The 11,733-nt window shown below is 40.6% G+C and overlaps 1 long non-coding RNA gene across 1 annotated transcript; it reads right to left on the bottom strand.

Annotated features, from left to right (window-relative positions):
* Positions 1–6,850: 6,850 nt before the first annotated feature.
* Positions 6,851–8,597, bottom strand: LOC120794797. Its single transcript, XR_005708161.1, has 3 exons — positions 8,549–8,597; positions 7,801–7,852; positions 6,851–6,955 (listed from the first exon to the last, which is right to left on the bottom strand). It is a non-coding gene; the product is annotated as an uncharacterized LOC120794797 (long non-coding RNA).
* Positions 8,598–11,733: the final 3,136 nt, after the last annotated feature.

Below are 11,733 nucleotides of genomic sequence, written 5' to 3'. Positions count from 1 at the left end.
TCAGTGTTTCAGTCTAAGGAAGGAGTAACCGCAAGCCTGAAGTCATCATGAAATGTTAACATTTTCCAAAGAATTAACTTTTTACGTTTCCCCTCATTATTAAGCACTGTAGCCCTGCATCTACCCCCTTTCATCTTTCTAATGATTAAAATGGGCCAATGATAATGCTCTCATCTCTATAAATCCCCTAAAAGTAAACAGTAATATGAAACACGCTGAGCAAAGAATTTGAAAACATGTACAACGACCTGTGTCAAAATCCACCTTTCCAAAAGAGGCATGGCCACCCCATGATGTTAGAGACAGGGAGGGAGTGGGGGAGGGAGGGAGAAAGAAGAAAAATCTGGCAGATCCACAAAAGCAGTCTGGTTACACTGTGGACACGTTGCAGCTTCTACAACTACAGAATGGCCCAATTCGACCTTTGAGCTGCTCTCTGTCTTCTTTTGGCGTTCAAATCCAGCGAAGCTTTCCCGTCTTCAGTAGCTGGAATCAGTGAGGGATATGAACACCAGACATTTAAGAAACATGCATCACAGGCATAAAAGCGTGTTTCCACTGCTCATGCAGGCGGTGGAACTAATCAAATCGGGAAATGTGCTTTTCAGCTGTATGTATGTGAGTGCAAATGTGACTGGGAATGTTTTAATTCAAAAACACCCAATACCCGCTCTATAAAAAAAACTTCTTCCTACGATGGATATCTTACGGTATCTTAAAATAAAAGCGTTGATGTAGCCCAGAAATGTTCATGTGAATTATCAAAAAAAAAAAAAAAAAAAAAAAAAGCAGTTAGTATTAGCTACAATAGACTAGCTGGATACAAAAAAGAATCAAAAAGACAACTAACAAACTGAACAAACCCGTAACTATTTGGAAGAAAAAAATAGCGATACTATGAAAAATATGTAAAAAACCTTTTTTTTTAAAACAAAAAAACAACAAGAATAGTAGATAGAAGATACCAGGGAAATAGCTGCATGCTAGCCAATAGGTTACCTACTAGCTAGTCTGAAATCATCATACTAGCAATGAGAAGAGCTATGGTTTCCCAAATTATCTTGACTTCGGATTGAAGGGTTACACACAACGCCCCCAAAAAAATCTTCGCAAAACTCATTCTGATGTTTATGAAATCGTTTAAAATAATCCATGAACGCTCTGTAGACGTTTGCTCATCCACACACACACACACACAGCGCAGTGCAAAGGTCATCTAAAAGAGCCAGGCTGCAAAGACCTGTATTATTTTTATGATACGGTTCAGCTGCAGGGAAAATGAATAGTTTCCGGGGGAAAAACTTTTGCGGTTAGTAATTCTGTTTGCGCTAAACAGGTATTTTTTAGCATCTGTTCCCTGTCTGATGAAAGCGGGGAGTCGGCTCAAACACCTGCCAAAGAGCCGGATAGCTGTCAATCTTCATTTCAATTCCTCACCCACGGTGAAGTGTTGCAGTACACCGTATGTTGTGCATTTGTGTAATTCGGAATGGCCGTCCGAGGGCTGCTTATCTAACCTTCCTTGAGGAAGAAGATACTGCTATGTAAGATATAAAAGGCATAATGTGCATCTTCTTTTATATCGTAAATCCGTGTAAAACTTTACAGGAGCCAACAGAACTGTCCTTGGTCTTTGTTGATTGAAAGAAAGGAGATAGTTTTAAGCCATCGTTCGCAGCACATACTTAATGCAACGACGAAGTGATTTCAACTGCCACAAGTGCATAGCGAGGAAGCTTCAAGACAAGACACACCCATCTGAGTGACTTTTTTTTTTTTTTAGATTGGAAAGAGAGGGATTAGAGGGGAATTGTTAGAGTTACAGAATATAACGGGCTTCAGGGTGGCTTTGGATGAAATGAAAATAGGGAAGTCCTGTTTCACAGAGTCCTGTTTATTTTTACTGAGAGGAAGCCCACTTGATAGGCCCTTTGCCGGTGTGCTGTCTCTGGGATTTTAACTTAAAGAACACATTTTCCCCCAGCACAATCATATGACTATTGCTTCTAGTCTGATTTTTTTCATCCATGTTCGGAATGTGTAAAATGCAGTTAAAATGAAGTTTTCATCGACAGATGGCTTAAATGGCATCAGCCTTTAAGGCAGCAACTTGCGCATTCAGAGCGACTCTCTGCGAGTGAAATTAAGCCGAAGCTCACAGGACAGTGTTTAAATAGAACTGGTAATTTTCTGGTGTTGGTCTTGGACTCACATTGCTGCAATCTATAATATTTTTTTTTGTGGCCAGTCTCTCAGAGGTCAGACTGGTGCTGTGGGTGGAAGCGCTCGGAATGGTCTTGTGGCGTTTCAGCTTCATTCAAATATCCTTTCACTGTGCTTGGAGCTGCAGTACATGTTTTCTCGTTGGTGGATAAGATATTTAGCATAATTTAGCAAGGAAGGTTGCCGTCAGGTTCTCCCCTCCACGATAATCTGAGACAATCTCCTACTCCCGTCACTGCCAAAGGAGGTACTCGCTAGGAATCCATTCTCGTCAGGCAGCCTTCATGTAATAACAGAAGGAGTATAAAAATAATTGAATTAGAGCCACCAAGATTTGCCGACTCGAAGGAGGAAATTCCATGTTTGTCATTGGCAGCCTGTGGAGGTACATGAGCCCAAAATGTAACAGGTTGTGGGAAAAGGTGTGTTCACAGCCACTACTACAGCTTTTTCATGATTTTCATCCTGTCAACGATAATACTCTGACTGTTTTTCCACAATTACACCAAACAGACCTCCACTGGGGAGGCATTTATGAACAGAAACTGTGGCTGTTTGATGGTGGAGGGATCATACGTTTGGCAAAAGTGGTGCAGGCCCTCAGGAGGGGTCAGATCATGCAGCTCTTATTTGAAACATGTCCTGCACGGATGCAAATGGAGCTATAGGAACTCTGTAAGCAGTGAGAGCAATCTGCAGTACATTAATTAACCTCACATTATGGAGAGGGAATCTATGCATAAGAAAGGTTAACTTGCAGCATTAAGACTAGCAGAGCTCACAAAGTAGCTAAAACGGTCTAAACACTGCATTCCCCAGCAACCCTCTGAGCTGTAGCCAGCAACACGTAGCATCTGCCTGGCTTTGTCCACGTGTTTCTACTTGTAAGACTCTGAGCCTTTGCTGCTCCGAATTCTACCAAAGCCAAAACCTCTCTGTCTCCCTCTCTTGCTTGTTTCTCTCACTTAGCGCCCGAGGCCCATTTTCCTCCACCCTATTTAAGGTGCCATGGGCCATTTATTTGTTTTGTTTTTGCTTTTTTAACTGTAATTTCTCCTTTTAACTCACTGTCTGACTGGAAATTTTGCAATAAGAATACTATTACTTGCTGTTAAACCTTTGTTGCAGGCCGTTATGATGTTTGTTGATTATTTTCAATTACAGGTTTTTGCACAGACATTTGCTTTGTTTAGGTGGAAGCCAAATGTAGGCCCACCTTCTCCAGACAAATTACAGGGTGTGATGGGGAAAATTGTACAGTATCTCATATAAGATCAGTCACCGTACAGTATATCTTTAAAGTTTAAATGGCTGTTATCAAGTGTGCTGTAACTGTAATACTTTTTATCTTACCAGTTTTCCAAAATTATATGTGAATTATAAATAATCATGATGAAAATAATTAAAAATCAGTGACAGTAAAGTGGCCGTTTTTAGTATTAAAAAGTATTGGTATCCCTTTCTGTATCGATATCGGTGTTTCTGTTCTGGTCCCGGTTTTACTCGGTATCACATGAAAACCGAAAATTTTGAGCGATCACTCACCGCACTGAAATTTATTCAGTATTCACTTCACAATACAGTGTGTATAGACATAATGTGTCCGATAGCAAAGAAGGTATTTTGGACCTTACTCAGGTCAGTCCTTCCATTCAAATTTGCCTTTTTTTTTCCCCCTTTTTGGTGCAGTGACGATGGTAGTTAATCCCAGTTAGTGACCATAGTCACTAATCATTTTTTACATCACACTGTGAGATCATTTAAATTCACTTTATAAAGGTATCATAATTCTCACTAGACTTTTGGGCAAAATTACAAAACAGCAAACAGACTATATACGGTAGTGGACTGCTACTGAATGGCGAATAATTACAAGCATGACTTGTGAAATCTCCTCTGATATAGTAAGTGTGAAACAATATGGAGATGTTTCAGGGAGAGTGGGGTAACAGATGGCATGCTGCTCTGGAACTGTTTTGTTAGCCAAAGCATTGCTACCCCCGATTTAGTAAAATCTGATAAGAGTCAACCACTTTGTTAACCTCGGGTCTCCAGCAGAGACCCTCATCCTCTGTCAGGAACCGCCAGAGTCTACCGGGTACGTGTACAGACGGGCAAATAACTAGTGTGACTACAACAGTCGCCTCCATGAAAATAAACCTTCCAGCTCTGGCCCAGACTCTGCAAGTTCATTCAACGCAGTAGCAATGAGTACAAAACAAAAAAAAAAAAAAAGAGGGACTTCCACGCGGCGTTATGGGTAAATGCTCAATTACAGGGTGAATGTTTGAGCTCACTTCTGACTGTTACCTCAAGTAGAGCCCTATGTGAACTGCAATCATCTCATAAAGGCCCAACTTTTGTCTTTTTAGTTTTAGTCTCCGGGCTGAGGTTGGTGCTTGTTGGCTAAGCAACACTCTCACCGCTACAGTAGTCATTTAAATTGAAGCCAGTCATTTTCTGCGCTAGCAGGCAACGGACAGTTGGAATGCAACTGTATGACACTGTTTAGATGACACATATACATATTATATATATTATACTGTATCATACAGTACAGTAATGGAAGTACTTGTGTTAGGAGTAATATTAGGGTTATCGGACAGTGTATCATACAGTGCTGAACCTGCTAATAAAAAATGTCTCATTTGACTTTTTATACAGTTTACAGATAACCCAGTCCCATCAATTTACACCTACTGGTACAGAGATCATATTGGAAATGTAACTACCATTCTCACTTAATTATTAGTAATTATGTCATGTAAAACGTCCCACAGTAAAGGACACAGTAAGGGAATTGTTTATGTATAAAGATGTGTATAAAGGGTAAACTGAATATTTAAATGATATTTAAATCATCCTTGCTGCTTTTGAAACCAGAGCTCAGCTGCCAAACAAACCCAGTCTCTCATGAGCTCCACCCATCATGACACATCGCCTCCCTTTTGGGGCGTGAGAGAAAATGGTGGGGGACCCAAACCTACAAGCCCGTAGCTAACCCATCATGGTACCACGTCCTTCATTGGGCTAAATATCCAATGACAGTTTAATGTTAAAGGTTAAAAGGTCAGATTACTGGTTTCCCCTTTATACCCACATGGCACAGGTTTTTTCCGGTTTTGATGCGGAGTGTGCTACACAGTTATCTGTTGGCTCCACTTCTCTCACAGAACACAGATTTGTGCAAAGAACTTTTTCCACCCTGTTTCTTGGTCTGGTTTTCTTTTCGTCTCTGCATCTGGCTTTCTCTACTTTCCCAGCCCCCATCCACTCCCCAGCTCTCCATCCCTCCCTCTTTCTCTCCCTGCCTACTCTCCCTTTTCTCCCAACCCCTCCACTCTTCCGCCAGCGGAGACTTTCAGTCAGACACAGAATGTGGATGGAAAATATGACTGGATCCTTCCCTGACTTCAGATAATGTGCAAGACCGCTGGCAAGCGTGGCACCACTAAAAACAGGGAGAGGCAGAGACAGAACGAGCATACTGGACACAGAGAAGTTTATCTGAAGGGCTGCTGTTAGTACATCCTTTGGAGCAGAGAGTTTTCATTTTTTTGGTTTGATCGTTCTTTTCCGGCTCATTTGAATCCTTTTTGAAACTTAAAAAAATGACTGCTCTGCAGCAACTGGTTGCTAACTGCACAGTATGATATGGGGATAGTTGATAGATGATGTTCATAAGCTCCAGAACAAATTGTTTGTCCCTAGACATTACACTACCATTTTATAAAAGTGGAGAATCAGAGGAAACCCTTAAATTTTCCCCTCACCAAAGGTGTTTATGTTGATTATTTACACGTTAGCACAACATCAGAGCCCACAAGACAAAAAGCAGAGAGCCCCAATGTGCCTGTGGGTGTCATATTTCCCTGCGACAATAGCTCAAAGTGTGGGTGGGTCTTTTAGCAATGCAGGCAGAGGGGAGTTAAAACAATGATATTTGGGTGGAATATTCTATTCTGGATGGGAGACACACAACCACAGACACAGACACACACACACACACACACACACACACACAAAGGAAAAAGTGAGTTTTTATCTGTGTGTGTCTCCATTTAGGATACGTACTCTATCTCAAGAAACATTTGGAATCATCAACTCCAAATTACTTTTAAAACTGTAGAAATGTGTGGTATAATAAGCTTTGACTGATGCTTTTACTCATGCCTTCTGAAGAGAGAAAAAAAAGAAGAGATTTTTTTTTTTTTTGTCCAAAGTTAAAGTTTTCCTCCCAATCTTCTCTGAATGTAGTTTCTGGTTGACCTGCAGTCTCGTCTGGATGGTTTGACACTGGTATTCCCCAACATCTGGGAAAGTTAGTCAGTGTTTTAGCTACACTGTCTTGTCCTTTTATCCTTACTTTTCCTCTTTTGCTCCTTTGCTTTATTTGCATAGCAAAGCAAATGCTTAATAAAGGCCAGAATTTTTAGAATCGTCCACTTCCTAAGGTTTCAAATCCAGAACTCTTTTTGTAGTCATTCTTACAATACTCACTATGTTTTGCAAATTTCTTGAGTCATGCTGAGCACTCTTCTGTACCATCAGTAAACTTTTACCTGATAGACAGTGTCCAAGAAGCATCATTTGAGGCCAAAGTCAGCCTCTTTCACAAAGTGACTTTGCAAGGAATGATTCGGGGGGGTGGTGAGCTCAGAGATCCCGTCTGGAAATGTCGTTACTCCAGCTGCACTGCCGCCCCTCTGCAAGAACTCATAAATACTGCAGCCTATGGAGATGTTAACGTGAGGAAAAGGGGGGAAAGTTGGAGGTGCAGGTGAAGGAGAAAGACAAGAGAGACAAACGAAGAGAAACAAGGAGAGAAAAAAAGAGTTTTAAATGAGCAGAAGGACCTGGATTCAAAGCAAAAGTGGGAGTTTTACTATCTATATTAAAGCTCCACTACTTCTATAGAAATAACATAGAGAGAAAAGGGCAGAGCAGACAGCAGGTAACCTCAAACTATGGGAGACTGGAAATGGAAATAGGGAAGCCTGTAACTACGTGGGGAAAATATTCCCATCTGTCGTATGACTCATACTCTCCCCTCAGCTACAGAAACGAAAATTACCAAACCTCCTAGTTTTTACACTGCTACAACAATGATATTCTGGCCAAATAATGTAAGAATACAAATCCCTTATTACCTAAAAATATTTTAATGCATTCTTGAGCTTTACATTTTTTATGTCTGGATTCTTAAACTGTTCGCTGGAAGCACTGCGTGGTATCCATTACCCAAAGGGTTATCGATATTTTTGGAGTGTGCGAGTAAATAATAATAAAACCTGTTAATACTTCTACTTGTATGGTAAGCAAATTACTGGCCTGTACTATCTGTCCCTGGTTTTTACTGTGAGACAGTAAAAACACATGCTGTCATGTTATCAGCGTCTTGGCAGTCTGCATGTTGTAGGATTTTCTCTCTTAGTAACTTTCCCCAACAAAGACGAGCAGAAGTTAAAAGCATCAGTCAACCTGGCTACAATGCTGCCCAAGCCGCTGGATGCTGGATATTTGTTCCTTCGTATTGACTGCAGAAAAGGAGAAAGAAAAGACGCTTAAAGAGCTTACCTCAGCCATCCACGAAATCCTTTCCTTGTAATGGATGGGCAGCACTCAGCTCCTACACATGTGAAAAATATACATCAAAACATGCATCCATCAGAAGATCGCAAGTGATTTTCAGTCTTTGGGTTCACGTACTATGGCAGACAAGGTTCCCAACCAATTCATAAAATACATTACTGCATCAGTCATGTAGAGTCAAAACTTTCTGGCATTCACACTGTCAGATTGTGCGATTGTCCTTTCACTTCCTCAGATCCTTTATTTCACACGCTTCAACTTCTAAAACAACTTCTGATATTAACGGTTTCCAACTATTCACTTCTATATATCGATACAGTTCAGAGAGTGAAATCTTGCGTACTCTCAACCTTCGTCTCACTAGCACAGGGAACATTTTCAGTGAGATTATAGGGGGCCTAATTACTTTTTGAATTTTTTGTCACTCCTTATAGCCCCTCACAGTATATTCACAAAAAGGGCTTAACCTCTGTTTTATAGTTTTGTTTTTTAAGTCATTGCCTCTATATATTTTTGTCATTGTAAATACTGTTTTATATTAACTTTTCTGTATTCAGTTATAGGCCATGAATACCCCCCTGTCCCAGCACATTACTTTGAATTGTTTTTTTGTTTTGTTTTGTTTTTTATTTGAGTTTTAACTTGTGCAAAGAAATAAAAGCCCAAAACTCAGTGACTGCGCAACAACCAGGATTATTAATTCCTCAAACCAAAAAAATGTTTGCTTCCTTACCAGGAGTCGGACGAGGAGATTGTTTACATGTTCATATGTGTGTGTGTGTGTGTGTGTGTGTGTGTGTGTGTGTGTTCAGTACCTTGTTAGCTAGCTTCTGCCACCTGTAGCCTAGCTTAGTAAAAATGCTGGAGGGTGGGGGGCAGCTAGCCTAGCTCTGCCAAAGATGCTCTCCAACAACTCCTACTTGTACCTCGTGTGTTTAACACGGGTAGAAATGCGAGTTTTTTTTTTTAAATTTCTTTACTGACCGACAAACGGCTAGACTGCAAGCGGCATTTCTGAAGTCCCCTCCTCGCCGTGAACTTATTACATCTGAGTAACAGTTAAGTTACTCAGATGTTTTGGTGGAGAGACTGACATCGATCTTTATTTGGCTAGCAAGCTAGTTAACAAGATAGCCGGTACGACTTGTGGATAAGACTATATTTTTGAGTGTATTTTTCCCCACTTTTGGCGGAGACTACGTCCTTCACCCTGCTTTCAGCCTTGATGCTAAACTAGGCTACAACCAAACACATCCATCCGCAGCTTCGGCTTTATTATTGTCCCGAAGGAGAACTTGGTTTACAGGTCACAGGAATACACTGATGACAGTGTAAAAGTAATTGATTTTTTTAAAAAAGTATATATATATGTATACACATAAAAAGTAGAAGATTAGATAGACACCAACAGAGCCACATAAAGTGCACTTCATATTAAGATAAAGTGCAGCTGTGCAAGTTTCTATTTTATAGTAAGAGATTCAGTCTCTCAATAGCTACAGGAATAAAAAAAGAGTCCAAACCACTTTCTTTATTTTGAGCATCATGTAGCTGCGGCCTGAAGGAAAGGGGTCAGACTCCTTGTGGAGTGGCTGACAGGGACAGTTACGAATCAGCTGAGCCTGGCTGATAAAGCTCTGACAATATAAGTGTTGAAGCTGAGCCTGCTGCACCCTTGCTGACCACCTTAACCAGCTTCCCGGACCAGTCTCTTTACTTTGACTTTCCTAAATGCACGGATCAACTTCATATCGATTGTCTCATCTGCCTCTCAGTAAGAAAGCAAACAAGCGTACGTCTCCAAATGTTTAGCGATTCTTTGAAATTCAGTTTTCATAAGGGACGGATCTGCATACCTGTTACCAGTTGAAAGTAAATATTATTAGAGCCAAGTATTCAGTTATCAGACCTTGGCCCAAAGTGTGCGGCGCTGCCTTTCCTCCATATTTGACATTTTGAGCCTTCTCAAATGTGTCAAAATCAACAATTGAGAAAAATAAAATCCTTATGTTTCACCTCTCTGTTTCTCTTTCAGCAAATGACTCTTGAGGACACACCAGTCTACCAGTAATATTCATCTGTGCATCATATGCGATGATGTCAAATGTGAGTAAAACCATATGACGAGGAAGATATGCTGTGAGCTGCTGAAAATGCCCAAACAGTTTCATACATACTTACAAAGAATCACACATTAGTTGGAAGAATGGAAAAACACTGGCTGGAACAAATATTTTTAAATAAAGATTTCCTAATTATCTGAATATTTACCATGGCTCGTGTATGCTGTTTTTCTTCATCCTTTTACAGATCTGTGAATCAGTGTTACATGTTGGCAACCCTCAGTAAACGGCAAAATGCCTCTCCTCACATTCTGCCGCTGTTGTTTGCTCAAGGCCCCCCGGCTCCTAGCGCCTGTCATTACATCAGGACACGGCAGCGAAGGATGAAAATATGCCTCTCAGCTTGGACTTGTAGGACTCCCTCCAGGAATGAGCAGGAAACCACAGAAACGATGCGCTGAGGTAAACGACACTCTGTTTGATTGTTGATTTTATCTGTGTGAGAAAAATCGCATTTTTGAGGTTGGGGTGGCCAGGCCATAGTTAGAAAAAGTAATCCATTACCTATTACTCTTCAATCCCTACCCATCATTGGTCTTGTAATGCTTCTTTGCCTGAAAGATGGTGAGCCTACCGCAGACACTGGTAATATATCTCCGCTACACAGGCTGCCACAGGTGCCTTTATTTCTCCCTGCATCCCTTTTACGCACCTTGTTGGAGCCATTCCACGGAACAGGCTGACGTTTTCTTCCCCACCTTGTTGTTGTGAACATATGTTTTGATCAAGTGCCTCGAGAGAGAGCATGTGGAAGTTGCTCGTCGACAGGTGAAACATGAGAGCATTGGTCATTTGTTCAAAATGAGTAAAACAAGGTAGGTTTATGTTTTCCTGACAAGGACTTCTTGTGGTCGTTTGAATTATGACTGTTGTGTCTCGGAAGCAAAGGTGGAAGTAAAGCAAGGCAGGGCAAGTTTATTTCCATAGCACCTGTTAACAACAAGGCAATTTTAAGTGCTTCACATAAGGCATGAAAGACGAGATGTAAACAAATATAAAAGGACATGAATAGGATTTAACAGAGTAAACTAAAGACAGAAGAGGAAAATAAAACAGTAGAATGACATTGCTATAACCATCACAAACCTGATTGGGAGGAACTTGGGGTAAATGGACGGATCAAGAAGCAACCGTGACTCTGCCAAGGAAGAATTCTGTTTGTCTCGCATTACCTACTGGCAGTCAACGGACCATGACACTGTCTTTCCCTTATCTTAAACAAGTCGTTTTTGGTTTTTTTTGCCTAAACATAATGATCCTAACCGTAGCAGTGGCACTAGTGGAAGGCACTAACACAATGTCTTCCTGCCGATAGATCAGAAAATACCCTTACAGTTAGCTTTGAAGGCAAGGTGGATTTTGTCATTTAGTTTTGAAGACTTGTTTGACTCTGACTCTCACAGCTTACATTTTACGGTGATATTTTAATCTTTCATCTCTGCTTGTCATTGCGTCCAGCCTATCCTTCTGTTTTGAACTTTATTCATAACCTCCTCCTGTGTGGATGCACACTCTTGACAGCAAAAGGTGCAATGCAACGAAAAGAAATTTTCTTGGGCAGATGTTGTCAAATTGCATTAGTCAGTTGAATTCTTGTGTGTAACACAAGTTATGCAATTTAATGCATAATAATAACAATAACAATTGGGCATCCTGGTAAGTGAGCATGTTTGGGTGAAATGCTACAGTTAGGCCTCATTTTTCAAATTATATGTATTTGTATGACTGAGCTATGCATGTAAAACATCTAATTTCTTTGTCGCTAGTGAAGTTAGCATTATCATGAATTTGTTAA

Source organism: Xiphias gladius, chromosome 9 (assembly GCF_016859285.1).
Source record: "Xiphias gladius isolate SHS-SW01 ecotype Sanya breed wild chromosome 9, ASM1685928v1, whole genome shotgun sequence".
Classification (NCBI taxonomy): Eukaryota; Metazoa; Chordata; class Actinopteri; order Istiophoriformes; family Xiphiidae; genus Xiphias; species Xiphias gladius.
This window is presented reverse-complemented; position numbering and strand designations above follow the sequence as displayed.